This window comes from Bombus bifarius, unplaced genomic scaffold (genome assembly GCF_011952205.1).
Source record: "Bombus bifarius isolate JDL3187 unplaced genomic scaffold, Bbif_JDL3187 scf7180000008166, whole genome shotgun sequence".
Lineage (NCBI taxonomy): Eukaryota > Metazoa > Arthropoda > Insecta > Hymenoptera > Apidae > Bombus > Bombus bifarius.
The window spans coordinates 2,322,179-2,330,992 of NW_022884488.1; the positions used below are offsets into that span (position 1 = coordinate 2,322,179).

Below are 8,814 nucleotides of genomic sequence, written 5' to 3' on the forward strand. Positions count from 1 at the left end.
CGGGACGTCACGTCGTGCGAACAATTGGGACGTGATGCACGCCGATAAGCGTATTATCGAATTAATTCGACGCGGTCAACTTTTTTGTCGATGGTTTTGTTTTCTAATTTCTTCCAGTTTCGAAACGAAGCACGTGTCTCTGTGAAATTAGCCGCGCTAATTTCCAGAATAATTGACCAAAGCTCCGATCCTTTCTCCGACTCTTTTTATTACAACGAATTAAATTGATTCTTGATCTTGCTATTTAATTATCGAATTTTCATTAAAAGGAAGAAACGTAAAAAGAAAGAGCATAATAAAGCAAAAAGAAAATAAATTATGGAGGATTCTGTATCATATTTCCATGCTGCTCACCTGCTTCCCAATTCTACTTTTCCAATTTAATTTAACGAAATGTATCTACCGATTGGTCATTGCTAATTTTATAGATAAATATTCACAGTGCTGATTGATTAAAGTTGAGAATCATAAAAGTTCAGTGCATTATTATTGCAATAGAACAGTATAGGTATTTGACAGAAAATAATACGTTTCTTAAACTTGAAGTATCTTTACTATTCATAACTTTTTACAGTTACCAGCTCTAGCCATGCTAATATTATATCCATATTAGAGAATTATCAAAGGCTTATAAAAATAAATAAATTAATAGCATAGACACACGATTATATTAAGTATTATACATGTCCAACGAAAGTGATATGTAAGCCTAAGAACATATTTTGAAGAAGCGGTCATTCTGACCATCACAATAACTTGGATAGATACCCAGCATATTTGCAGTTCATCGACTGCGTGTGTCAAATAAGTCGACAGGTTCTCATTGCGTTTAACGCACACTTTCTATCGATATCACGGTTTTTCGTTACTTATACCTTTGTACATTTAGCATATTTTCATTTAGCGGGTATATGAAACATCGTTGTACGTTTATTATAATCATCGCAGTCATAGATACAGAGAGATGTGGAATAAAAAACTGTCTCGTTATGATTCTACGTGAATAGAGCCAGTTTTTATCGTACCAGTCTGTTTGCAGATTGTTCTAATGCAACTCGTTAGCATGAGATGTATCAAAGCATGGAAAAGTTTGTATCGTAGATATTCACACTCATTGCAGTATGCGACAGTTGGTATGCAAAACATTGTTGTGACTTGTTTTTCACGGGTGAACTTGAATCGTTGTTTATGCGTTTTTTAAATCGTCTTCTCCAAAAGTTTTGTTTATTTACGAACAAGAAAACTGTTAGTTTCAGGAATATCTCGAAAAACAACTCGAAGGAGGTCGCCGTGAACAGGCTACTCGTGGAAATCGATCAATGACGTTGCTGGCACTGCGTAGGACATATTGCTTCCTTTGCTCATAGCACAACAAACATTTTTTCGTATCTTTCAGTGATGTGAAATTATTTGTATATAAGCTTGGTGTTTTCGCTCGAATCACTTCGCTACGTACAAAACGATAGTTTGTTGATAAACAAAAACATTTGCATCCTTTGTGCGAATGATTTTATAAATTGATCCTCCTCCCCAAGTTTTTATTATGAAATATTGAATAAAATTGTGAATGTTTCCTGAAGCAACGAATCACATTACGCGCACAGAGTATCGTATTAGAACGAAATGTTTGGAAATTCCGACTGCTTGTGTAATGTGTGCGGTCGCACGAAAGAGCGACTTCTTTTCATTAGTTTACTAATTAGAAAGCTTGGAAATATTTATCACTATATATTTATTTATTTCGTTCTTTTCTGCGAATGATTGTACAGTCGAAGGAGCGACATAAACGGTATTTCTGTTGCTGCGGTTAACGGAATAGAGATGATGAAACTAATAAGAACTATCATAGAAAACATAGCGCCCTGAAAAATAAAGGACACGTTATTACGTCATGCTAATACGTGTTCGAATGATATTAGTGTATGTACTTACAAACAGGATCTCATCAGCGAGTAAAGGATAATTACGTACGGAATATATCGACATTACTAGAACAGGATGTATGAGATAAATAGTATACGATAATTTACTCAAACGAGAGAAGATATCTAGCGATAAGATCTTGTTCACGATACCTGCAAACATAAAGAATATATTTTTACAATACGAACAATGATATTATTGCATTAGATGGCTGACTTAAAAAATATCGATTTACCGCCATTATTCGTAGTGCATGCAACTACAAGCCAGGCAATACCTAATGCCCAGCATGTTCTACTGAGGGCCAAATAAAGAACGGAGAGACCTAGGGATATGTTCTTGTTCGCGAGTCCGAAGAGAATCGAACAATTACATAAAATTGCCAAGGACCAACCAACGATTAAGCTTTTCTGAAACATAAATTTAATCACGCTATTGAAAGATGCAGAAAAATATAAGTCTAACGAACAAACAGTATACATTACTTTTGAAAAATGCAATTTGTAATTCCATTTTGTAAGAAGGTGGCATGTGGCCATTCCTATGAGATATGGCGGTATTCTACACCATGGTCGTATATAAATCTCTGACATCGTTCTATATTGTCCGTCTAGTCTACGAAAGTTAATGTAACGTATATTTACAAATTCCTTATGTTATAAAGAATGTTAAACATTTTGTATGCTTACGTAGGCTGGTAATTAAGAGTGTATCCCGTATAAACGAGTGATCCTATCGATGAGAGTAGCGTAACAATGCCTATGCCCATGGCGATATGGTAATGCCTGAAATAATTGATTTTAGAGACCAGGTACGACTAGACACTGAAGGATTAAAAATCGAAATTAGAAACTCACGTGATCGATAACATTAGGAGAAAAGTACCAAATACGAAGAACTGCATATCATTGGGCAAGTACCAACTCCATGTGAGACACTGCAAACAGTATTTCTCTCCGAAACGATTCTTTCGTAGTAACGCGAACGATGTTTGCAATAAATTATCTAAGAAAGTATACGTACTAGCTCATTCCACCTGTAGAAGTTGTTGAAGTAAAGTATGTTAGTCCACCAATATTTGGAACACTTAGCATTTGGATACTCAGTGGAAAGAAGTATGGAGACATGATCATGCCAGGTAAAATTCAATATCGCTATTAGTATAACGACGAAATATACAGGTGTAAGCCTTCCAAGTTAATGTATTTATTTTATCATCGAAATCTCATCGATAGAACAAATTTAGCATTGACACTATACTTTACCTTATGTATCGTTTGACAATCTTTTGAATAAATTCATTTATCCTTTCTGCTATAGGCGGGGTTCCCTTTTGTTTTCGTTGCCCGTTCAGAAATGTATATGACAATAGAAAACCACTGATGAAGAAAAACGTATCCACCACAAATACGAGGTTTGTTATGACATGCCCGAATAAATCATCTTTTGATGCAATGCGCGCTTTGTTACCTGTGCACGTGATTGTATGAAATGGATAAAAAACAAACTTGTTAGATTAGAATTAAGGAACGATTAAAATTCATTTCTTACCCAAAACATGACCTGAATAGGTGGCTGTGTGGTACAGAATAAGTATCAAGGTTCCTAATATTTTCATTCCGTGGAAAATACGGAAACCATCTGCACCCTTTTGCTGTTTAAATATTTGCTTTACATTGGCGGTGAATGAAAAACACAGAAGATATTGGCCGATACCGTTCTGTTGCTTCGACTTTTGGGTTGCCGGTTCTTCGTCAACGGTTTCGCATTTATCTCCTATTTCGTTTTTCACCTCTGTTCGAAGTTAATCATACGTTACATAGATCATTATGAAATAGGCTGGAGGCGATAAGGATCAATAAGATTGGTTATTTGAGCGAAATTATTTGTTAGATAATATTTTAATACAACGTATCGATGTATGTATGTGTGGCTTACCGTGCATGATGTTATTTGCGACCGTACTGCATATCCTTTCGTTCTTTGAACGCTTTCGATGGACGAAGACGTCGTATATTGTGGCTGCTACCACGATAACACATAACAATAGCAAAACTCCTCTGTAATAATTATTAAAATTATTTTATTAAATGTTTAAAGAGTTTTCCATCCACCTCCAAACACACATTTATTTTTGTGATAATAGCTTTGTTAACATTTCATAACATTGCTAGAGTTAGTTAGTTGGTGTCATTGACATCGCTTTTGCCCTTACGTAGCCCCATGAAACAGATCGACTAGTATTACATCAGGTGGCCTATCTAAAACCTAATTTTCAGTGCATAATACGTTTCTTTTAATATCTTTCAACACTTTCACGAAGCTAACTCCCCTTGCTTAAGGTATTTCCTCTTATAATTACTTAACTGTGCAAACTAAAAAAATATTTCAGACAAAGCTTGTAAAAATGAATTGATATAAAAGATTAGGTTGTTCGCGAACCACGGTTCCTTGCAGGTTTTTCATCTTCGTAATGAGTAACAATAAAAAGATGTTGACCTCAACAAACATTGCCACTCAATTTTACAAGAACATTCTTTTACAAATCTCCACCAATCCTGAGATGTAGAATCACGCTGCGGTAGCTTTACGCTTACTTTTTATACACCCTGTACATAGTACTTCAATCGTCAACAAAAATCCGAATTTGTAATTACTCGGTTGGAATTTACATACAGGATGGAGATCATCTTCGCAGAGAGAAGCCATTGATAATCATTCGTCAAGTCGGAGACTTCGATGAACCTGAAGTGTATAGCAAAAAGTTTGCCGATGAGAAGAGTCTCGTCGTGCAATATTTTATCCACCATCGTGGCTACATCGCGTTTACTGCAGGATGCTGGTAAACAAAGTCCAAGCGTGATCAAATCCTAAAAAAACGCAATCTCTTAAATCTCTGATGGTCCATTAGGATTGTAAAGAGCTGTACGTGAATCTTATGAACTCTGTTAATCAAGTGCATCCTTAATCTGCTGTCTAAATGGGCTATATACTGATTGCAAGTAGCGTTACAGCTTGAATCATTGGAAATATAAATTTGAGATGCAACCTGTAAAATAAGAATGTGCTTACTTCGTCTTCTATTCCTACATGATATTGCACAGTGCTATAGTGCCGCATGCGTGCAATAAAAAAACGAAACTCAAAGGGTGGATACTCCTCGTTCGGGTTCTGGTATATCGAATCGTTCTTTTGTTTTTCCTCCGAGATAAGCAGCGTGCGATTTACAGAGAGGTTGGTGCAAACTAGACGATCTCCTAACCAATAATTGTTTCCGTTGATAAATCCCTCAGATGGCACGCCACTGGTGTCCAATGCTTAAAAAACACATGCTACCATAATATACTCAAAACAGTTTGTGATAAAATTGGTGACAAGAATCTGAAGCGATGGGAGAATTAAGCTCACGGTTTGGACTTGCGTATTTAAAGCCATCAGTTGCAGTTGATCGGTAAAAGAACAACAACGGCGATCGCCGCTTCTACGCGCTTCGAACAAACAAATTAATTTGTTCTCAATCAAACTCAATTTTTCGCTTTGTTTTTGTGACACATCACCGATCCAAAACTATAATTTTCTACAGTTAAGACCTTTGTCGATCAAATACTCATAAGACTAAAATTTCAAAACCGCTTATTTTTGTTTTCTGGTCAAACTTAAAGATGGTATCTCGCTAGGAGTAGCCGTCCACATTTTATTAGCAATTAAGTTAGGAAAATTTACCAAATGTCCAGTTGGACAAATTGTAAAATACAAATTAAACAATAAAAAAAGAAAGAAAATGTTTGTCTCTAATGATGGCAAGAGTTTTGCAGTCCGAATACTATACTTTATTCAAACTTAATTACAAACTTGGAATAATTACGAACAGAAATATACGCAGATAATTTTAACTGTCCATAATTATGAGATGCGCAGTAAGAGACTCAGTAAAAGCGATGACAGTTGACAATAAGATCTACGTCAAAAGTGCAGCCGTCAATGTGTTAAAAATTCTGCATTCGATTAATACTCATTATTCTATACAATTCTATCAGTATACTATACGAGAAACGTTTTTGCAGGTAGGGAAATACGATTTTACATAATCGGAAATCGAGATTCGCTTCGCGAATACAATTCAGATTGATTCTTTATACTATTAAATTCGGAATATTCATTGAATAAATGAAACGTGAAAAGGACGAGTATAAAGCGAAGAGTTATATATATTATATATTATTATTTATATATTTCCATACATATATGCATGCTGTTTACCTAACATTCCAATTTTGTATTTTAAATTAATTTAATAAAACCTTTCTCGTGATTAGTCATTGTCGATATTCTAGATGAATATTAAAAGCGCCGATCAATTAAAGTTGAAAATCACAAAACTTTGCTGCATTATTCAGACGATTGGGATAGAACAGAACAGATAGAATGAAAAAAAAACGAAGTGTGTTATTCGCAGTTAACCGTACGTCACATAAAAGATTCCCACGAAATAAACTCGAGGCGATAAAAATTAGTAACATCGGTTGCTCGAACGTGTTTAAATAATACTGAATACCAAGTACGTATCGTTTATCCTTCGTATTTTCATTTAGAAGCGCAACGATTTCATTTTCGTTGTTTACACGAGTTCGATGGCCGAAAATATCATATGCTATGGCCGCTGTCATGGTAGTAAACAACAATAACAAAACTCCTCTGTAACCAAAGTTTTAAGGTTTCTACTCGATGTTACTGTAAGATGTCTACTGTCGATTAGGAGCTTGAAATTTACGTACATGATGGAGATCATCTTTAAAGAAAGGAGCCATTGATAATCATTCACCAAATCAGTTACTTCGAAGAGCCTGAAGTGTATAGCAAAAAGTTTGCCGATGAGAAGAGTCTCGTCATGCAATATTTTATCTAGCATCGTGGCTACATCTCGTTTGGTGCAGGATGCCGGTAAACAAAGTCCAAACGTAATCAAATCCTTACAAAAACGTTCGTCACAGTCGTAAAACTCTGCATTATATATCTGATTCGTTATGCCAGTCAGGTACATGAGATATGTACATGGTTACTTCGTCCAGTATTTCTTGGTGATATTGCACAGTGCTATAGTGTCGCATGCGTCCAATAAAAAGAACGGAACGTAAAGGGTGGATGCTCCTCGTTCGGGTTGCGATATATCGTATTGTTCTTCTGTTTCCCCTCCGAGACAAACAGCGTGCGATTTTGAGAGAGAATGGTGTAACCTATACGATCTCCTAACAAATAATTGTGCCCTTTCACAAATCCCCCGGGTGGTACGCCACTGGTGTCCAAAGCTTAAAGAATATATGATACTGCGTTGGAAACATCTGATGATACAATTGGCGATAAGAATTTTAGGCGGTAAGGAAGTTGAATGCAGAACTTGGCGTTTCGTGTTTAAAGTCAGAAAATTCTGTTCGTTAGAATAAGAAAAACAGCTACTACTATGGCCGTCACCTTTCCGCACTTCAAACGAAGGAATAAGTTTCTTGCGCAAGGTGCGAAGAAAGTCTAAAGGTCGAGGTTCAACTCGACTTAAAATTATGCAGCTGATACAACCGCGACATAATCGTCGCTAGAAGAATTCTGGCGGTTGCATAAGAGTTGCTTTTACTGTTATTAATTTTTCACGGTGTAAATGCATTTTAAATGCAAACAAGGGATGCGACATGTCACGAAACACAGCCACAAGCACGATGTATAGTTATTCGAATTCTATATCCGTTTATGTTTGTACGTTGGTATGTTATGGTTATACGATTATGTGTTATATATTTAATGTGATTTGTTTTATCCTTCCTTTGGTACGCAATCGGCCGGCAGTAGAAATTCATTCACACTACCTTAAAAGTTCTGTTTACCTCTTAGACCCCAAAATATCTGGTTGTCAACAGCATTACGAAATTCATCAACCTCCGTCCGACATCTGCTGGAATTTAGAAGATCCACATTTTCCAAAACTGCGTACGCTGGAAGTACCTGCCTCATGGTCACTGGGTCTAGCGTGGTCGCTTGGGTCGACACGTAAGTCATTGTTAATGATAAAAGGGATAGCCATATCCACGAGGAATTTTTTCCGTACTGCATGCTCTGGAATAGGATTTGCACTCGGATTATTCAAATTCTCTATTGAAAAAAATGGTCAACCATACAAATGACCATTATTCTTTCTTATACGATGAAGTACGTTGTCGCCCTTTCGATATTATGGTCGATCTGAGTATGACTACTATAATATGAATGAAATGTTCAATACATCTATGGGGTACCAACATTTTCTAGGAAGATCGCGTCAAGACTAGTCGTATCCAACAAGGAACGCACAATTTATGACGTAGGACGCTGACAATCATTGTAAATATTTCATCTTCTTGATTATCGCCCAGTTACGGAACCCCAATTAGATTATTGCAGTACTGTTGTCGGCACGTGGCTTACGTTAATTATCGTTAATTATCAGCACGCCGATACTCTGTTGAGCAAATTTTTATTTTTTTCGGTTTTTCTCGGTCAGTATTTGATCGTAGTAGATATTTGTGACACGATACCGAACCTGCCAAGCTTTTCTTCCTAGAACTAACGGTTCCCGAAATGCACCAATTTTGAAAAAAATTGTGGGGTGTCAACTTTACGGATGTTTTGTGCTTTTACAATAGCAGTTACCTCATTGCAGGAGTAGAATGATATGTATTGTCGTTAATATTATAAAATTTGAAATATGTGTGAATTGGAACCAAGATGAGGACAGCAAAATGGGGCCATTTTCTACTTACATTTTTTAATACATTTAAAAAACTAAGATTCTAAGAGAAAATGAAACGACGGCACGCAATACTGCAGACGTTTGTGTCTAGAGTTGCGTCAAAAGATACTTGGACG

General features: G+C 36.2%; 1 pseudogene; it reads right to left on the reverse strand.

Annotated features, from left to right (window-relative positions):
• Positions 1-1,736: 1,736 nt before the first annotated feature.
• LOC117209194 lies at positions 1,737-8,285 on the reverse strand (annotated as a pseudogene).
• Positions 8,286-8,814: the final 529 nt, after the last annotated feature.